Source organism: Heterodontus francisci, chromosome 12, assembly GCF_036365525.1.
Source record: "Heterodontus francisci isolate sHetFra1 chromosome 12, sHetFra1.hap1, whole genome shotgun sequence".
In the NCBI taxonomy this organism is placed as follows: domain Eukaryota; kingdom Metazoa; phylum Chordata; class Chondrichthyes; order Heterodontiformes; family Heterodontidae; genus Heterodontus; species Heterodontus francisci.
In genome coordinates this window covers 98605835-98627513 of record NC_090382.1, presented here as the reverse complement: position 1 = coordinate 98627513, position 21679 = coordinate 98605835, and the positions used below count along the sequence as shown (strand labels likewise).

The 21679-nt window shown below is 45.5% G+C and overlaps 1 long non-coding RNA gene across 5 annotated transcripts in view; it reads right to left on the bottom strand.

Annotated features, from left to right (window-relative positions):
• The window catches only part of LOC137376007 (uncharacterized), a 32808-nt gene that overhangs the window by 10051 nt on the left and 1078 nt on the right, over positions 1 to 21679 (bottom strand). For all 5 annotated transcript variants that reach the window (XR_010976116.1, XR_010976117.1, XR_010976114.1 and 2 more), the window contains exon 2: positions 12477 to 12599. This is a non-coding gene — a long non-coding RNA (uncharacterized lncRNA). The remainder of the gene's footprint in view (positions 1 to 12476; positions 12600 to 21679) is intronic.

Genomic DNA, 21679 nt, shown 5'->3' with positions numbered 1-21679 from the left:
GGCAGGCACCAAGCAAATCAGGACCTAACAACGTGTGAGGCTAGCATGTATGCCAGCTCTTAAAGGTAGTCTGTTCCTCTTAAAGAGAAGATGCACCGAATCAAAGAGGCCTGCTGCTGACTGTCACTGCTGCAAATGGAGAGAATGGAAATGGAGCACCAGGGGAGAGAGGGATCCGTGGTTCACACAGGAGGCCTTGGTCATGGAGGTCCACAGGAGGAGATACTCCTTTTTTCCACATGGGGCCAAGAGGCCCTCAAGGGACACCCTCTGAAGGAAATAGGAGTAGGTGGATAGGGAGGTCAAAGCCCAGAGTCTGAGCCTGAGGACCTGGCAGCAGTGCCACAAGATGTTTAATGGCCTCATGTGAGTGGTCAAAGTCAGTGAATGCATCTTATACCCACCCAAAAACCAACCTCTCATGTTGCTCAATGCACTTCACCCCCATCACTCATCCAGCAGCACTCCTTAGCACTCAGGACTTGCACCCAACATTCAGGTACTCCACATCCAATAATGCCCACCTCACACTCACCCCTCGCTGCCTCCACATACTTTCAGCTATTCAGCTGCGGCATGCAGACCACCCTAACACAGTACAACATAATCACGGACATTTTTCTCTCTTTCTTGCAGGACCAAGTGGTACTCAATACAAGAGAGCAGCAGAGAACAGTCTGGGGGGTCAGGAACACCTTCATCCCGAGCCCGACAGAGAAGATTATGCTCTGCATCATGGGGCTGGCTATGACAGAGTCCGTAGTATTTGGGGTCACGAGAACATTCAGGATGATGGTATGTTCCTGCCTTATAGCGCTTCTCAACTCCCACCTCGTCCTCATCCTGCTATATGACATGAAGTGCAAGCTGTAAATGGAGTGACCACCGACCTCTTGCTTTACACTAAACACATCTCCCCTCATGTTAAAGGCCTGCTCAGGTTGGGAAAAAGAACCCGATCTGAACCCGACCAATCCACAGCGGACCCAAGGCCGACCCGGCCAGAGTCCCTCCAATTTTGCCCTGAGCCCCATTCAAACTGAGCCCAACCCCACTCGACCCGACCCGACCATCCCTTTACTTACATAACAACTGGGAAGCTCCATGAAGTTGCAGCGCATGCGTGATGACGTAATAGTGACGTCACTCGCTCACTGCACAGACTCAGTTTCGTCCCGGACTCCCAGATCAGGTAAGTTTTTTAATTTCAATACTTACCGGCAGAGCACTCACCGTGTGTGTCTGGCCCGACCCGACCCGAGCAAGACCCAGACTCGGCCCGACCCAACCCGAGCCCGAAAGCCGGACCTGAAAGAGGGGCCCGACCCGACCCGAACCCGAAACATGTCGTCGGGTCTCATCGGATTCGGGTCGGGTAGCAGGCTTTTACCTCACGCCAACTCTCCCCTTCTGATTTTATGCTTCAGATACACAAGAACTGCCACCTGGCCAGACACTGCAGCCTCAGTAGGAAGAAAGAGAGCTACAACAAACCTCCAAGGAAAAAGCACTGTGACATGATCTGATACTCGTAGACACCAGGACAGATACTGGCACTGTGCAAACTTTAGTGGCCAGTATAGAGTCGGGATCTGCACATGGTGAGTCACCGGGCACGAGTGGGCTGCAGCCAGGCCAGGGGGAAAGGATAGCTTGACAAGCAACTCTCAGAAGGGCAAGGTCGCAGTCGAGTTCTGCTGCAGGGGAGTCAGATGAGGAATGCAATGGGGCGGCATGCAGGAGATTGCATTTGAACATGCACACCAAGGTGCTTGGTGCATTGGCAGGTCTGCCAGACAACTTCCTGTCAATGTTAAAGAGCATAGAGGAGTCTGCCTCTAAAGTAGCATAGGGCATCACACAGATTTTGGAGCCATCTTTTCCGGTGTGGAAATTGTGGCCAACTTCATGACAGCACTAGCCAACCCAACCATGGTGAAGTGTCTGGTGGCCGATGTCCTAGCTTCCACTGCAGCCAAGCCGGAAGCCATCAAATGTCTCACTGCTGGAGTGGAAGCTGAGACTGAAGTCATGCGATCCATATTTGCTGCCATGCAGGTTCAGACTGCTGCTAACATAATTGCAGATTTTATTATTGCTCACAGTTCTTCCAACAGATTACTTGGATGCTGAGGTGCTGCCTGGGGGGAAAAGGCAGTGCACCAGGGAACACAAATCTGCTGCCCTCTCTCAGGATGACAGTATTCATGCTCCCACCACTGCTACTCTACTAGTGCCCTTGCTGTTGCCTCTCAGCCAGCCAGCTGACTAAGACTGCTGCTACCCTTGCCGAGGTGGTGCAGTTCAAATCTGAGGCCTCAAGGCCCAGAGCTGCTTGAGAGTGTCCTGCAAGGCCATCTGCATTCTGCAAATCAGCAGCCTTCCACCAGCCATGCAGCAGCCAGTGGTGTAGCATTGCGTACGAGCACTAGGACATGCAAAGGCATCTACAATACAGGTACAAAGAGAATAAGCAAGGGCAATAGTTCATTTCTGTCTGAATAATTGGATGCGTTGTTGAATAAGGATGTTAATGAAAAGGTTTTTGTGGGTGTTTTTTTTTTAATTACAGGATGGTGGGCAAGGGGACATTGTGATCGGAAGTCCCAGATGGGGAATGGTGAATCCATGGTGGTAAAGTTTAGTAGTTTCATGGAAACTGGAGTCTGAGCAGGTGCTTTCAGATAGTCCATCTAGAGTGAAGGAGTCTATGATGTATCTTCCTTGCCTCCTCCTCCTCCTCTTCCTGTGATGGCCTCCGGATTCCTGGTGGCAATGACTGCATCCTCATGGATGTGATGTTAAGGCGGACAAAGCAGAGCACCATGAGCTTGGACACTTGCTCCAGTGAGTACTCCCCCTGAGCAGTCCAGGCATCGATAACATTGCTTGAGCACATATGCTCCACCGTGTTCCTGGTGGCTCCATGGCTCTCATTTTGAGTGTATTGTTCTTGAGTGTTCAGATGTCAGAGGGAGATCATATGCCATGTGTACAGTGGGTAGACTTTGCCCTGAGAAGCCACCCCTGGTTCTCCATGAAGGCGTGAAGACAACAGGGATGGATGACCAACTAGAATGAAGGCATTGTGGCTATTGCCAGGATAACAGGCATTTGCCGAAATGATGTACTGTGCACGGTCGCACACCAATTGCACCTTGATAGAATGGCAGCTCCTGTGGTTCCTATACCTCTCCCTGTTGACATGGGGGGGCCACAGAGCCACGTGCATGCAGTTAATGGTGCCCTACACCAATGTAAATCCTGCTATCCTGGCAAAATCAAGTGCCCTCTCATCCTGCTTCTCCTGCTGAGGGAGAAAACAATATGTTCAGTTCTCCTGGCATAGATGGCCTCTGTCACCTTCCGGATGCTTGATGGATGGCATGCTGGGTCATGTTGGAAATGTTTCCAGCTTCTGCCTGGAAAGATCCAGACGCATAAAAGTTCAATGCCACTGTGACCTTTACAGTCACTCCAGGTTGGCGTGAAGGAGGTGGCACAATTCTGTGTCCTGAAGAACAAGGTTAGTTGATATAAACTAAACAATACAATTCTAAAGTGGGTGCAGCAGCAGAGGGACCTGGGGCTTTATGTGCACCAATCATTGAAGGTGGCAGGGCAGATTGAGAAAATTGTTAATAAGGCACACAGGATCCTGGGCTTTATAAACAGAGGCAGAGGGAACAAAAGCTAGGAAGTTATGGTGAACCTTTATAAAACATTGGTTCGGCCGCAACTGGAGTATTATGTCCAAGTGGGGGCACCACACTTTAGGAAAGATGTGAAGGCATTGGAGAAGGTGCAGAAAAGACTTACAAGACTGGTTCTGGAGATGAGAGACTTCAATTATGAGGATAGATTGGAGAAGCTGGGGTTGTTCTCTTTAGAAAAGAGAAGGTTGAGAGGAGATTTGATAGAGGTGTTCAAAATCATGAGGGGTCTGAACAGAGTAGATAAGGAGAAACTGTTCCCATTGGTGGAAGGGTTGAGAACCACAGGACACCAATTTAAGGTGAATGCCAAAATAACCGGAGGCAATATGAGGAAACTACAGCGAGTGGTTAGAATCTGAAATGCACTGCCTGAGAGCGTGGTAGAGGCAGATTCAATTGTGGCTATCAAAAGGGAATTGGATAATTATCTAAAGAGAAAAAATTTGCAGGGCTATGAGGAAAAGGCAAAGGAATGTGACTAGCTGAGTAGCTCTCACAGAGAGATAGTACAGACACAAAGGCTAAATGGCCTCCTTCTGTGCTGTAATCATGCTATGATTCTATAATTTTGACATCAAAAGTTTTATAGAGCACTGCATGAAACAATGCCATCAAAATAACATGGGATTTGCCCGCACAAATTAATGTTGTCCACGGAAGCAGGATAATCTTTGAATATTAATGCCTACATATAAAATAAACTCACTATATAATTTAATCTTTGCTCAGGAGATTCTTATATTAAAGTGTCCACTGGTAGTTGTTATTCTGTACGTGTTAACATTTCCCTGGGACATTAATAGATGCAATCTAATAGGATCTCTAATTTTAATCTGATCACTGACTTGAGCTGCTACCTGTAACAAAATGACTAAAGTTGCTTCAACATGCAGTTATAGCTTGCCTACCACTCATATGAACGATAAAAACAAGAAATGCTGGAAATACTCAGCAGGTCTGGTAGCATCTGAGGAGAGAGATGCTGCCAGACCTGCTGAGTATTTCCAGCATTTCTTGTTTTTATTTCAGATTTCCAGCATCCGCAGTATTTTGCTTTTATTTTACTGATATGGACAATATGTGTCCAGTCAACATTTTGTTTTGTCCCCACTTATTCAGACTCTTAAATAAACCACAAAGTCAACTGTTAAAATCTTCTATAGCTCTCCTCCATTGCCATTACAGCCAACAACTAGTAAGGAACATGAACTGTCAGCATTCAGACCTTGCTATATATATATATATTTCAAATAATTCTGTCCCCCCAAAAATGTCTGCCTCTGACTTTTCTTCCAAGCTCTGTCTTAGATCCTACAGTTTCCCACTGTTCACCCTCCCGCTGCCCTGATTCTGCCTTTATGATCACTGAGCTGGTTGCGATTCTGCCCTGTAAATTTTTCTAAATATGCTATCCTAGTCCGAGCTTAGTTTCATTCCCCACTGGTTCTCACGCGCCAGGATCTAGCTTTACATTTTTTCATAATTTCTCTGCATTGACTTCAACTCTGGCCTGGCTCCAACGGATTAGACACAAACCTTCATACACCCGAACCGCGAAATTCAATAACCTCTGAAAATGGGCTCGGGTTCATTGTGCATCAAGATTCACACACCTATTGCTTCCAATGTAGGTAGCCGCAAACTTTGTGCTGCCTACTAATTTAAATGATTGTGGCATGCAGCCAGCACTAAATGCACTGCTAACTGGCAGCATAGCTCAGCAGGGGGTGCAATATCATGACAGGCTAGCATGAATTAACACTAGCCTGCACTACTTAAAGCCAGCCTGCACCTCTTAAAGGGGAGGTGTATTTTGGCTGGAGCAGGTGGTGGAATTCATTTTACAAGTGATTCTGACCTGGGGAAGGCATAAGAATGACACAACATGGCAGAGAGTGGGCTCCACGACTTTATGATGCTGCACTGGAAGCCTTTGTGCAGGAGATGGAGAGCAGGAGAGATGTCATCTATCCACAGGAGAACAGCAGGCACTCCAGGTAAACTTTGCGAAGGCAGTGGGACCAGTTAACCGTGGTCGTTGATGCCAGCAGTCTAGCCCCGAGGACCTGGATGCAGTGCCGCAAGATGTTCAATGACCTCACACATGTGGCCAAGATCAGTGAATGTACGTTCAAACGTCGCATCCCATGAACAGCACCACCAGCTTCACACGCTGCTCAATGTACCACTGCACCATTCACCTACCAATAATCTTGATCAATCACACCTCATACCTAACATTCATAGCTTCACCTCACCCTCACACACCCAGCACTGCTGCAAGCCTCAAACTCACATATCACAGCTTGCACACACTGCCAGCTATTCAACCATGACTGCTGCATCACTCAAACAGACTGCACAACACTCGCTGACACACTTTCCTCTCTCTTGCAGGACAAGGTGATGCACAACTGGAGGCAGCAGCAGCTAACCACCAGGGGACAGGCACGGCTGTATATTCTAACCTCGATGGAGGAGACAGTGACCGTCATCTTGCGAGCAGCCATGACTGAAGCCATGGCCAGCAGCAAGGCAGAAACCATTGAAGATGACGGAATGCTTATACCTAATCCTCCTTCTCAAATGCCTCTTTTCTCCTCGACAAACTCTTCTGATTTACAAACCGCAGATAATGTAAACACCGACCTCTTGCTCACCCTCCCACTACCTTTCACCACAATCCTATCTTATAGTTACCCAAGAACTGCACTAGTGGAAGCACAACAGGTAGAAAAGCAGAAAAACAGTGATGAGGAAGAAACACCATCAATCGCACTCAAACTCACAGCCACCAGCTTGGATACTGACACTGTGCCTAATTTAGGGGATAGTTTAGAATTGGGATCTGCACGTGATAAGGCGTCAATGGCCTGCAGCCAGGGCAGGGGACAAGGGTAATGCAGGTGCCAACTCACCTAAGGGCGAGGTCATGCACGGGTTCTGCTGCAGAGGACTTAGGTGAGGATTGCAACAGGGCAGGCTGATGAATATGCATAATGAAGTGCTTGGTGCATTGGTAGGCTTGCCAGAAAGCCTGCGGTCAATGTCAAGGAGCATGGCGAAGTCTGGCAACAACTCGGCACAGGGCTTTGAATAGAGCTTGTATCCTGTCCTTTCTAGTGTGGAACTGGCGGCCAACTCCATTAGCACACTTGCAGACCCAACCATGACGCAGCATCTGATGGTTGATGTCTGTTTTCATTGCAGCACAAGCAGAAGCCACCCAATGTCTCAGTGCTGCAGTGGAAACTCAGACTGAAGTCATGCAAGCTCAGCTTGCGGTCATGCAAGTTCAGACTGCTATTATGCAAGCTCAACTTGCTGCCACACAAGCTCAGACTGCCTTCCACCAGCCATGCTGCAGTCACTGCGACAGCAGTAGGAGCACTAAGACAGGCAAAGGCATGTGGAAGACAGAACAAAGGGAATGCACAAGACTGATTGGTTGATGTTTGTGTGCAATATGGCATGGTTTGATGTATAAACTTGGTTTAGAATGTTTATTTTGTGGTGGCTTTTTTTTGCATTGTAGTCAAGGGAATGCTGTGATGGTCAGTAACAGAGGAGAAGTAAGATGTGGGATTGTTGATGAATGAGAAATTGGGGTTGTATTTACTGACAGCGCAATTGGATAAGTTGATCATGGACAATCCGGCCAGAAAGGGGCTATGTTGGTTGCCTTCTCCCTTTGTCTTCCTCCTTTTCGTCCTCCTCCTCCTCCTCAGCTGGTCACCACATAGCTGGCAGCAAGGGTTGTACCCTCATGACAGTGGGGTTGTGCAGCATGCAGCAGACCACCACAAATTTAGACACGTGCTCCTCCAGAGCACTCCAGGAAGCACTGTTTAAGCAACCCAATGTTCTGCTCCAACACGTTTTGTGGGTAGCATGGCTTTTGTTATTTTCATGTCGTCCACATGTGCATGGGTTGTGCCATGGCTCACTGGATAGACCTTGTCACCCAGTAGCCACCCACTGGTTTGTCGCACTGGCTGAAATGCAGATGGCACAATGAACTGCCAGAGTGAATCAGAACTGTTGCTAGGATGCCAGGCATTGACCTGAATGATATGCTGCCTATTGTCATACATCAACTGGATGCTAAAAAGAGCAGAATCCCTTTTGGTTGCAGTATATCTCAGAGTTGACACGTGGCGCCTGCAAATTTATGTCCGTGCAGTCAAAGGCACCCTGAACCACGGGGAAGCCTATGATCCTTGCGAAACCACATGCTCGCTCCACCTGCTTCTCCCTGGCAAGGCAGAAAGAAATGTATTCAGCTCTCTTGGAATACGGAGTCTCAGTAACCTCCCTTATGCAACAATGTATGACAAACTGGGAGAAGTTGCAAATATCGCCTGCTCCAGCATGGAAGGAGCCAGATGCATTAAAGTTCATCTTGTCCTGCTTTGAGGCTGCAGCAGGTGGAAGATTTCAGTCAGGCCATCCTAAGTGAAACACAGATTTCTGCCACTGTTCCTCGCTGAGGTTCAGGTAGAAAAATTGCTCCCTGAACACCCTGTGTGGATATAGTCTCCTGCTGAGATCTGTTCTCCCAGTCCCCCTCGTCCCTGTTCCAGCAGCTTGTCCTTCTCTGTTTCACCTCTTCCCATTCTCCCTGGCATACTGTAGGCCAACAGGGATCTAAACCACCGCATCCATTTGTGGGAGCAAATAGCTTGTGCAAAATCCTTGAAGTCAGGACAAAGTCCTTCTGCACGTGCCACACCAATCCCTATAGCAATCAGCAAATTTAAAGAACTCTAGAAACCACCAAACACTCTACAATTGCAGCAAGAATCTGTAGAAATCAATCAGCAACTAACTTGATGAAGTAAAGGATCAGATAATCTATTTATTAGCTTGATAGACATGATGAAACTTTACTAAAAGACCCATGTTCCACTTCAACGGTTTTGTTTAATTGTTGCAGCTGCCAAGGCACTAAGCTCTGGAATTCCCTCGCTAAACCTCTCTGTCTCTCCACCTCTCTTTACTGGTTTGAGACACTCCTTAAAATGTACCTCTTTGACCAAGCTTTGGGTCACCTGTCTTCATATCCCTGTATGTGGCTCAGTGTCAACTTGTATTTGGTGAAGCTCATGTGAAGTGTCTTGGGTTCTTTTTACTATGATAAAGACGCTATATAATGCAAGTTGTGTTTTTATTATTGTTGTAGTTGGTTGACAGAGAAACATTGGCCAAGATACAGGAAAGAACTCACCTGCTGCTCTTTGAATACAACAACTTATATTTATACAGAACCTTTAACTTAATGATACATCCCAAGGTGTTGCTATGGTGTCTTTTACATTCATCTGAGATGCCCACATCCCAAGAAATAATATATTTTTTTCGCATAATTGTGTAGCTTACTAGGTCACTTCATAGGGCAGTTAAGAGTCAACCAAACTGGTGTGAGTCATATATGGAATAGATGAGGTAACAATGGCAAATTTCCTTCCTGAAAGGTCATATTAGTGAACCAGTTGCATCTTTACAACAATACACCAGCTTTTTACTTTTTTTTTTGATTCATTCATGGGAAGTCGGCATTGCTGGCTAGGCCAGCATTTATTGCCCATCCCTGATTGCCCTTGAGAAGGTGGTGGTGAGCTGCCTTCTTGAACCGCTGCAATCCACGTGGGGTAGGTACACCCACAGTGCTGTTAGGAAGGGAGGTCCAGGATTTTGACCCAGCGACAGTGAAGATACAGTGATATAGTTCCAAATTAGGATGGTGTGTGGCTTGGAGTGGAACTTGCAGGTAGTGGTGTTCCCATGCATCTGCTGCCCTTGTCCTTCTAGTTGGTAGAGGTCGCAGGTTTGGAAGGTGCTGTCTATAGAGCCTTGGTGCATTGCGGCAGTGCATCTTGTAGATGGTACACACTGCTGCCACGGTACGTTGGTAGTGGAGGGAGTGAATGTTTGTAGATGGGGTGCCAATCAAGCGGGCTGCTTTGTCCTGGATGGTGACAAGCTTGATGAGTGTTGTTGGCGATGCATCCATCCGGGCAAGTGGAGAGTATTCCATCACACTCCTGACTTGTGCCTTGTAGATGGTGGACAGGCTTTGGGGAGTCAGGAGGTGAGTTACTTTCCACAGGATTCCTAGCCTCTGACCTGCTCTTGTAGCCACGGTATTTATATGGCTATGCCAGTTCAGATTCTGGTCAATGGTAAATCCCTGGATGTTGATAGTGGGGGATTCAGTGATTGTAATGTCATTGAATGTCAAGGGGAGATGGTTCTCTTTTTGGAGATGGTCATTGCCTGGTACTTGTGTAGCGCGGATGTTACTTACCACTTATCGCCCATGCCTGGATATTGTCCAGGTCTTGCTGCATTTCTACACAGACTGCTTCAGTATCTGAGGAGTGGTGAATGATGCTGAACATTGCACAATCAGCAGCGAACATCCCCACTTCTGACCTTATGATTGAAGAAAGGTCATTGATGAAGCAGCTGAAGATACTTGGGCCTAGGACACTATCCTGAGGAACTCCTGCAGTGATGTCCTGGAGCTGAGATGATTGACCCCAACAACACAAAAGTCTTCCTTTGCGCTAGGTATGACTCCAACCAGCAGAGAGTTTTCCCCGAGTCCCATTGACTCCAGTTTTGCTAGGGCTCCTTGATGCTATACTTGGTCAAATGCTGCATTGATGTCTAGTGCAGTCACTCGCACCTCACCTCTTGAGTTCAGCTCTTTTGTCCATGTTTGAACCAAGGCTATAATGAGGTCAGGAGCTGAGTGGCCCTGGCGAAACCCAAACTGAGCGTCACTGAACAGGTCATTGCTAAGCAAGTGCCGCTTGATAGCACTATTGCCAACACCTTCCGTCACTTTACTGATGATTGAGAGTAGACTCATGGGGTGGTAATTGGCCGCGTTTGATTTGTCCTGCTTTTTGTGTACAGGACACACCTGGCCAATTTTCCACATTGCCAGATAGATGCCAGTGTTGTAACTGTACTGGAACAGCTTGTCTAGGGGCGCAGCAAGTTCTAGAGCACAGGTCTTCAGTACTATTGCTGGAATGTTGTCAGGGCCCATAGCCTTTGCAGTATCCAGTGCCTTCAGTTGTTTCTTGATATATCACGCGGAGTGAATCGAATTGGCTGAAGACTGGCATCTGTCAGGAAGAGGCCGAGATGGATCATCCACTCGGCACTTCTGGCTGAAGATTGTTGCAAATGCTTTCAGCCTTATCTTTTGCACTGATGTGCTGGGGTCCCCCATCATTGAGGATGGAGATACTTGTGGCAACACCTCCTCCAGTTAGTTGTTCAATTGTCCACCACCATTCACGACTGGATGTGGCAGGACTGCAGAGCTTAGATCTGATCCATTGGTTATGGGATTATTTAGTTCTGTATGTTCACTGCTGCTTACACTGTTTGGCACACAAGTAGTCCTGGGTTGTAGCTTCACCAGGTTGACACCTCATTTTGAGGTATGTCTGGTGCTGCTCCTGGCATACCCTCCTGCACTCTTCATCGAACCAGAGTTGGTCCCCCGGCTTGATGGTAATGGTAGAGTGGGGGATATGCGGGGCCATGAGGTTACAGATTGTGGATTATAGATTTTTAAACTAAATGGTTGAAATTCTTACATGTCATGGTGACATTCAAACACAAGTTCTCCCGATTACTAGTCCAGTAACAGAAAGAAAGAAAGACTTGCATTTACATCATGCCCTTTACAATCTCATCATATCTCAAAATGCTTTACAGCCAGTGAACTATTTTTAAAGTGTAGTAACTGTTGTAATGTAAGAAATGTGGCAGCCAATTTGTGCACAGCAAGCTTCCACAAAAAAAAAATGATAATGACCAGGTATTCTGCTTAATGATGCTGATCGGGAGATAAATATTGGCCAGGTCACCAGAGGGAACTTCATGCTCTTCTTCGAAATAGTCTAATGGCTTTTAAATCAACTTGAGCGGGCAGACGAGGTTTCCTTTCATGTCTCATTCGAAGCACAGAAACTCTGATAGTAGATCCCTCCTTCAATATCACACTGGTGTACTGGCCTAGATTTTCTGCTCAAGTCTCTGGAGTGGGACTAGATCCCATAACCTTCTGACTCAGGGGCGAGAGTGCTACCACTGAGCCATGACATAGCCACTACACTACCATACCCCTTTGCTGAGACTGTAGCAACATCAATCAGCTATCCAAGCACAGTAAGAGCCTTGTATATGTACTCAGAAAGTTTGCTTTGAATATTTGATTACAATTCTAAATTTTCTCTTCAGTGTGTCTCCTTTTGCAACTCCCATTTAGCTTCTGCTTGAAGTTGCATAATGTGATTTTTTTCAATATTTTCCAAACATAATTGCATCTATTAATATCTTTTCATACATAAATAGTAAGTGTATTACCTAATATGAATAATAATCTGTACTAGTTGTATTTATTTTGGATTTTACTGCACAATAACTGTTTTAGCTTTGAGTTTTGCCTTATAACAAAGCAAATCTGGCCTGGTAAAATCCTAATGTATGTCTTGGCATTCATTATTATTTAATGCATCTGTGAAATAGGTTCTCAACATCATGTACAATCTTGAATTCTGTTGAACTCTTACCATATTGTGCCTATCTATGTATGACACCATTATGAAGTTTCTCATTAACAATCCCTATTCTTCTTAGATTAACATATATACAAATATAACGGTCAATAGTACCCAGAGTTATCCATACATTTGTCTCTACTATTATAAGATTTAGGTAAAGGGTCATCCTTACTTCCATGGCTGCAATCCTCCTGTAAAGGACTCGCTGTTTCCTTAAAGCTTCCATGTGGTATGCTGCCATATTCAGATACCTAATGGCTCAAGTAGATCTGGTCATGAGCAAAATGATCTGAAACTTTAAGTTCACATTGTTAGTCATTAACTGGTTATGACCATAGCATTTGTAATCAAAGTTCCATGTTATCTTTGCTTATTTTCTGATTAATGGTTTCTCTTCGCAACTTCTCAGTTTAAATGACTCTCCAGTGTTTGTTTATTAATTCATAGGCAGTAGAGGGTTTTTAAATCGCTAAATGTCTAAATCAGATCACAGAATCAAATAGCACAGAATCAAATAGCACAGAAGGAGGCTATCTGGCCCATAGAGTCTGTGCTGGCCGTTTCAAAGAGCTACCCAATTAGTACCACTCCCTTGCTCTGCATTTTCTTCCCCTTCAAGATTTGTGTACGTAAACCCCATATCATCTCTGTTCCTACATCTCATTTAAAATTGTAACATTGATGCTTCATTTTATGCAGCTACAGATTTTTCATGGCCTATAACCCTTTAATCCCATGTTATATTGCAGTGATGGTGAGAAAAAACGAAGTTTACGATGACTTATGAAGTAACAATAGGAAGGCAATGTTAATATGACATAACCAGGTAGGTGTTCCTAAATACCTTTCCCCAATTCCATTGTTAATCAGTGAGATATGCATTTTATACTCTCGCATTCCCATTAGCTTGTTTATATCAACAAGGTGAAGCCTCAAATATCAGCGAGGTTAAAAAGAAGACAGCACACCACAGAGTGACAATGAGTTGATGTAGGACCAGGATGAGCAGTACTTCTAAAATGTGAATTTAGCTGGAATGGGAATTAAGAGCAAAGGGAGATGCAGAAGCAAAGTCGTATAACTGAAATTATAACTAAATAAGAAGTATAAATTTAAATGATAACTAACATTTATAGCAGTAATGACTGCACACAGAAGAACAGTTCCTACAGGATGTGAGAGTTTCGAGTAGTAGATGTTGACTTGACCAAACGCAACTGCGGGATTGTCTCCGACTGAAAGTATTTGCATTCAAGGGGCTAGAATTTGGACCACGCCATTTTCTGAGCATCGAGGTCATGGTTCACGACCTGCCCATGCCCGTTGAAGTGTGGGTAGGCAGCACGCATATTTGGTGCTTTCTGATTTACCTGATTGTAGCGTTGGGTCAAGTTTGTTCTGCACTGCTGGTTGTATCAGCGCTCATGGAGCCGAGCAGAGCGTGCTAATAGCAGGTAGTGTAGTCAGCCTTCTGTTCTTAAAGGCAGTCTGTCCTGCTTAAAGGGAAGCTGCACTGAATTACAGGAGGCTGCTGCTGAATACTATTGTTACAATTGTAAACAAGGAAAATTGAACACCAGGGCAGAGAGAGAGCTCCATGGTCGTGGATGCAGCACTGGCGGCCTTAGTGGTAGAGGTGGACAGGAGGAGAAACACATCGGTTTCATTGGGGGAGGGGTGGGGATGCAGGAGGCCCTCAAAGATCTCCTCAGAAAGGATTGGGAGCAGGTGGACAGTGAAGTCAATTCCCAGAAGCTAGACCCAAGGATCTGCCAGCAGTGCTGCAAAGGCCTAATGGCCTCATGCTAGTGGCCAAGGTCAATGAATGCATCTTCACGTGACATCTTAGAGTCACCACACCACCAACCCCCTACACTGCTCAATGAACCACACTACCATCACTAACCCTGCAGCACACCCTAACACTCCGGATTCGTGCCTAACATCCAGACATTCCACCTCCACTACCAATGCTGCCAGCCTCACACCAACTCTCAGTGCTTCCACATGCCTCCAGCTATTCAGCTTTGGCAGGCACATCAATCAAACAGTGTGGCATAATCACTAATATTCTTCCCTCTCTCTTGCAGGACAAGGTGGCACAGAATAGAAGGCAGCAGAGCAGAACCGGCATGAGTCAAGGACACTTGCATCTCCTGAGCCTTACAGAGGACATGATTCTCCACATCATGGGGCCAACTGCGACACAGCCCGTAGTATCCGGTATCGCTGAGAACATTGAGGATATCAGTATGCTCCTGCCTGATGCCCCTCCACAACCTACAGCTCACCCTCATCCTGCTTTTTGGTGTGATAAGCAAGCTGCTGATGGTGTGACTATGAACGTCTTGCTTTCCATCCTTCCTTTTTTTATTCGTTCATGGGATGTGGGTGTCACTGGCTAGGCCAACATTTATTGCCCATCCCTAATTGCCCTCGAGAAGATGGTGGTGAGCTGCCATCTTGAACCGCTGCAGTAAGTGGGCTAGGTGCACCCACAGTGCTGTTAGGAAGCAAGTTCCAGGATCTTGACCCAGCGACAGTGAAGGGTGATATAGTTCCAAGTCAGCATGGTGTGTGACTTGGACGGGAACTTGCAGGTGGTGGTGTTCCCATGTATCTGCTGCTCTTGTCCTTCGAGGTGGTAGAGGCTGCGGGTTTGGAAGGTGCTGTCTAAGGAGCCTTGGTGCATTGCTGCAGTGCATCTTGTAGATGGTACACACTGCAGCCACTGTGTGTCGGTGGTGGAGGGTGTCAATGTTTGTAGATGGGGTGCCAATCAAGTGGGCTGCTTTGTCCTGGATGATGTCGAGCTTGTTGAGTGTTGTTGGAGCTGCATCCATTCAGGCAAGTGGAAAGTATTCCATCACACTCCTGACTTGTGACTTGTAGATGGTGGACAGACTTGGGGAGTCAGGAGGTAAGTTACTCACTGCAGGATTCCCAGCCGATGACCTGCTCTTGTAGCCACGGTATTTATATGGCTAGTTCAGTTCAGTTTCTGGTCAATGGTAACCCCCAGGATGTTGATAGTGAAGGATTCAGTGATGGTAATGCCATTGAATGTCAAGGGGAGGTAGTTAGATTCTCTCTTGTTGGAAATGGTCATTGCCTGGCACTTGTGTGGCACGAATGTTACTTGCCACTTATCAGCCCAAGCCTGAATTGTGCCTAGGTCTTGCTGCATTTCTACACAGACTGCTTCAGTATCTGAGGAGTCGCAAATGGTGCTGAACATTGTGCAATCATCTGCGAACATCCCCACTTCTGACCTTATGATTGAAGGAAGGTCATTAATGGCAGCTGAAGAAGTTTGGGCCCAGGACACTACCCTGAGGAACTCTTGCAGTGATATCTTGGAGCTGTGATGATTGACCTCCAAACAACCACGACCATCTTCCTTTGTACGAGGTATGACTCCATCCAGCAGTGAGTTTTCCCCAATTCCCATTGATTCCAGTTTTGCTAGGCTCCTTACACTCGGTCAAATGCTGCCTTGATGTCACAGGCAGCCACTCAGTCACCTCACCTCGAGTTCAGCTCTTTTGCCCATGTTTGAACCAAGGCTGTAACGAGGTCAGGAGCTGAGTGGCCCTGTCCGAGCCCAAACTGAGCATCACTGAGCAGGTTATTGCTAACAAGTGCTGCTTGATAGCACTGTCGATGACACCTTCCATCACTTTACTAATGATCGAGAGTAGACTCATGGGGTGGTAATTAGCCGGGTTGGATTTTTCTTGATTTTTGTGTACAGGACATACCTGGGCAATTTTCCACATTGCCGGGTAAATGCCAATGTTGTAGCTGTACTGGAACAGCTTGCCTAGGGACGCGGCAAGTTCTGGAGCACAGGTCTTCAGTACTATTGCCGGAATGTTGTCCGGACCCATAGCCTTTGCAGTATCCAGTGCCTTCAGTCGTTTCTTGATATCACGTGGAGTGAATCGAATTGTCTCTCACATTAACCTATCCCTCCGATGTCCTGCTTTCAACACCCAAGAACTGTTGCCTGCCCAGCCACTGCAGGCCCAGGAAAAGGAGAGCAACAGGACAACACTGATGAAGAGGTCCCATCAATTGATCTGACACTTGCAGTCACCATCTCAGATACTAGCACTGCACATACCTTAAAGGCAAGGATAGAGTCAGGATCTGCATGTGGTGAGTCATTGGGCACGAGTGGGCTGCACACATGCAAGGGAGAAAGAACTGTTTATGTGCTAGCTCACTGGAGGGCGAGTTCACAGGCGAGTCCTGCTGCAGGGTAGTTACCCAACTGAGAGGTAGAGAGCTGGTAGTGGTAGAGGAAGGAGGATGACTATCCACAGACTAGGGAAAGTGATGAGCCTAAGACAGAAATACCCAGAGCAAATTATCATCAACAAATCTGACGCACTGACTTCCTGTGGGGAGGATGAGGGCTCTAGGTAGGCCATCAAATTGATTGTAGTGGCACCAAAAATTATGAGATGTATTGTTGGGATGAGGGGGTGGAGGGACGGAATTAGCAATTCAGTTAGGAATACAGTAATAAAGGAGGCTTCATAGTTAAATTGGGGGCATTATCATTTGCAGTCCAGACAGAGAATCCCATATGCTTTGTTGTCTCCCAGATTCTAGAGTAATGGACATTTCAGAAAGATTGGAAAAGATTACAGAAGGGGATGGGGAGCATCCAGTCTTTGTGGTTCACATGTGGGATGACAATATAACAAAGGAAAGGCTTGAAATCCTGCAGAACATAATTACATCCCCAGCTAGAATAGAGAAGGATAGCAAGACTAAGGAACTCCATGTGCGATTAAAAGGGTGATGTCAGGAAGACAGTGTCTCTTTTACAGCCTGTCGGCATCATTTCTGAGGAAAATTGCAGCTTTTCCCCAAAGATAGGCTGCATCTGAACAGGAGCGGAACTAATATACGAGAAAAATGGATAAACAGTGAAATGCAGAGTTATTTAAACTCAGAAGGAGGGGGGCAGAAGAAATAAAAGCAATCAGAAAGAGCATAGAAAGTAGAAGTAGATTAGGTTAATATATAAATTAAAAGAATTTAGAAAAAGGGGTCACATATAGAAGGAGTAAATGGAATAGAAGAAGAAAATAAACTAATTGGTTAAAAGACTAAGATAATTGAACAAGCTGCTTGGCAAAAAGAATCAATGGAAAAGGAGCAGCATTTTATGATAAAATAAAACATAAAGTGAAAGTATTGCAATGCTCAGAGTGTGGGAAATAAACCGGAGGAATTAGAGACAATTATGTTTTAGGAAGATAAATATTTCCTACCATTTAGACAAACTTGAATGCAAACTGGGCAAAAATAGAAAACAAACATATTAGGTTGTAATATTTTTAGGAGGGATTGAAAAGTAAAAAACAGCGTCAATACTGGTGAAGATGGAAAGGCATGTTATAGAAAGAACTCCTATAGCACGGCCTTCAATCTCACAACCCGTTTTATACCTCCTTCCCAAACACGACTGCCCTGGTAGGTCTATCATTTCAGCATGTTTTTGCTTCATGGAACTTATTTCTTCCTATCTCGATTTTTTTCTTCTCTTGTCCAGTCTGTTCCGACCTGCATCTGAGACTTTTCTGATGACCTCCAACAGTTCAACTGTTTCCAGTTACTAGCTGTCTCCTTTTCATCATGACATCCAGTTCCACTACACCCCCATCAGGATGGTCTGAGGGCTCTACGCTTCTTCCTTGAACAAAGATCCAACTGGTTCCCATCCACCATCATCCTCCATCACCTGGCTGAACAAGCTCCTATATTGAACAATTCCCCTTTAACTTATTCACAGCCTCCAAATAACAGGTGTCAAAATAGGAACCCACATGGGTCTTAGCAATGCCTGCCTTTTCAAGGAATACGTGGAACATTCTTTGCTCCAGTTCTACTCAGGTCCCCTCCTCATCTCTTTTTCTAGTACATTAATGATTGTATCGGTGCTGTTTCCCGTTCTTGCTTTGAATGGGAAAATCTCATCAGCTTTACTTACAATTTCCACCCCTCCCTCACATTCATATGGTCTACCTCTGACTCTTCTCTTCCTTTCGCTCGCTTTCTCTATCTACATTTCTGGGGATGGATTGTCAATCAATATCTACTAGAAGCCCACTGACTCCCATAGCTACCTTGGTTACACTTCCTTCCGCTCGCTTCCTTTAAGGATTCTATTCCATTCTCCCAGTTTCTCTGTCTCCATTGCATCTGTTCTGATGATGCTACCTTCCACCCAGCGCTTCTGATATGGCTTTCTTTTTCTTCAAACGAGGATTCCCTTTCACAATGGCTGGTCGGGCCCTCCCACACTTATGACTTCACCCCCAGAATCACAATCTCACCGTCCACCCCACCGGGCTCCTCATTCAACAGATCATCCTCCGAATTTCTGCCATTTCCAGCTTGATGCCACCATCAAACTCATCTTCCCCTTCCCTTCAGTATTCCAATGGGACCATCCACTCTGTGACACCCTGCAGCATCCACTCGCATTCCCTTGTCATCTTTCCAACGCCTGCCCTTTCATCTCCAGGGACCCAGAAACCCTCTTCAGGTGAAAGTGATTTACTTGTATACTGTATCCTGTATCGGCTGCTCACGATTTGGCTTCCTCTACATTGGGGACAATCAAACTCAGATTGGGTGAAATCTTTGATGAAAAGCTCCGTTCAATCAGGAAGCATGATGCTAAGTTTTCAATCGCTTGCCATTGTATTTCTCCGTCCCACTCCCACTCTGACCTCTCTGTCCTCGGCCTCCTACACTACTTCAATGAAGCTCAATGGGAGCTCGAGGGACAGCATCTCATTTTTCCATTAGGCATTTTACAACTTTTCAAACTCAACATCGAGTTTAGCAATTTCAGATCATAACCACTGCTCCCATCTTTTTGGAAACAGTAATGGTTATGCTGCTGCCACTTACAGCTTCTCTAGACCCATCTTTTGTTTATTTCATTGTCCCATCATCCCCTTATGCCTTGCACCATCACGCTTTTTGTCATTTAATCATCTCAACTGATCCAGGAGATCCTGGATATGTCACCAATAGCAGCCTGATAGGACCCAGAGGCCATAAAGTTGAGGACGATGGTCACTTTCACAACCACTAATACTGCATGGCCTGCAGGTCCAGTAGGGAGTAAGTCTTCCTGTAAGAGCCTGCTGATGTCTACCATCACCTGACATGACAACTTCAGTCTGTGGAAGCATTGCTTTTCTGAGAGATCGAGGAAGTTAAGACTCTGTCTGCAGTGCCTTCTGTGACCTCAGCCTCTTTTCCTATGCACCTTTCCCCAATGCACCTCCTTCCTGTGCATGTACTGATCCCACCACAACATGTTGTCACTGCCATGGATGGTGATGGTCTTCATCTTCTGATGTACTGTCAAACACATCCAAGGTGCCTCCCAAGTTAATTTTGTCAATATGAAACCTTCAAAGGTTGAGAAAAGCCGTATCCAGACAAGTACTCTCCGTCAAAGTTTGCCGGGGGAACTGAGAAAACCAACTGCAATAAGTGAGATTTTGTCTAGATTGGACAATGCCAAGTTTAAATTCCCACCTGAACTACTGCTCAAACTTGCCTCCGTTTCTCTGCTCAGTTTTCCAAACCCCAGAAAATCCATCCTGCTCAAGTTAAATTTACAGCCAAGTTAAAAACCATTAAAAAAAGGTCATTAACGTCTCCCAAGTACCTGCCTACATCCAATTAAGAAATCCCTGGCTTTGGCGAGGAGATTTCTCACTCGCATCCAAATGGGCCTTCGTTAAGCTTGGATGTGAGTCCATTGGAGTCGGGTTGTGCTTCTGCTATAAAAAAATCACCAATTTTCACTCTCCACCCTCTCCCAACCCACTCATTCTTGGGGGTTAAAATTCCATCTGTTAACACTGTTTTCCTCTCTTGCCTGACCTGCTAAGTATTTCCAGCATTTTCTATTTTTGTTACTATAGAAAAGACTGATGTATGTCAAAAAGTTCAGATAGTGTCAATATGGTTAGAGATCAAAAATAAACAGGGATTGTTATATTCATGGGATTGTACAAAAAAACCACCTTTAAAAAAAAATGTTCTTCTCGGGATGTGGATGATACTGGCAGGCAATATTTATTGCCCATCTGTATAAAACACTATGTCCTGAAGTTCTGATGAAGGGTCACTGTCCTGAAACGTTAACTCTACTTCTCTCTCCACAGATGCTGCCAGACCTGCTGAGCATTTCCAGCATTTCTTGTTTTTATATATAAAAACACTAGTTAGGCCTCAGCTAGAGTACTGTGCAGGTTGTGAAAGTGGTTAATAAGGCATACCAGATCCTGGGCTTTATAAATAGAGACATAGCATACAAAAGCAAGGAAGTTTATAGTGAACCTTTATAAAACACTTGTTTGGCCTCAATTGGAATAGTGTGCCCAAGTCTGGGCACCACACTTTAAGAAGGATGGGAAGGCATTAAAAAGGATGCAGAAAAAAATTACGAGAATGGTTCGAGGGATGAGAAACTTCAATTACAGATTGGAGAAGCTGGGGCTGATCTTCTTAGTGAAGGTTGAAAGGAGATTTGATAGAGGTGTTCAAAATCACGAGGGGTCTGGACAGAGTAGTTAGGGAGAAACTGTTCCCATTGGTGGGAGAATCAAGAACCAGAGGGCACCAATTTATGGTGACTGGCAAAAGAACCAAAGGCAACATGAGGAAAACTTTTTTTAAATGCAGCAAGTGGTTAGGATCTGGAATGCACTGCCTGAGACTGTGGTGGAGGCAGATTTAATCATGGCTTTCAAAAGTGAATTATTTGAATAATTATCTGAAGAGAAAGAATTTGCAGGGCTACAGGGAAATCATGGGAGAGTGGACCTAGCTGCATTGCTCTTGCAGAGAGCTGCATGGACACAAAGGGCCAAATGGCCTCCTTCTGTGCTGTAACCATTCTATGTGTGCAGTTCTGGTCACCACATTACGTGAAGAGTGTGATCGAACTAGAGAGGGTACAGAGGAGATTTACAAGGATGTTGCCAGGACTGGAGAATTTTAGCTATGTGGAACGATTGGATCGGCTGGGGTTGTTTTCTTTGGAACAGAGGAAGCTGAGGGAAGATAATAGAAAAAAAAAGCAGAACTTTTTAAATGGTGATAGCCTGGGAAATGTTGGTATTCAGAAGGACCTGGGTGTCAATGTACAGGAATCACAGAAAGTTAACATGCAAGTAACAGATAGCAATTAGGAAAGCAAATGGTATGTTCGCCTTTATTGCAAAGGGATTGGAATGTCGGAGTGAAGAAGTCTTATTGCAATTGTATAGGGCCTTGATGAGACCAAACCTTGAGTACTATATCTCTTTACCTAAGGAAGGATATACT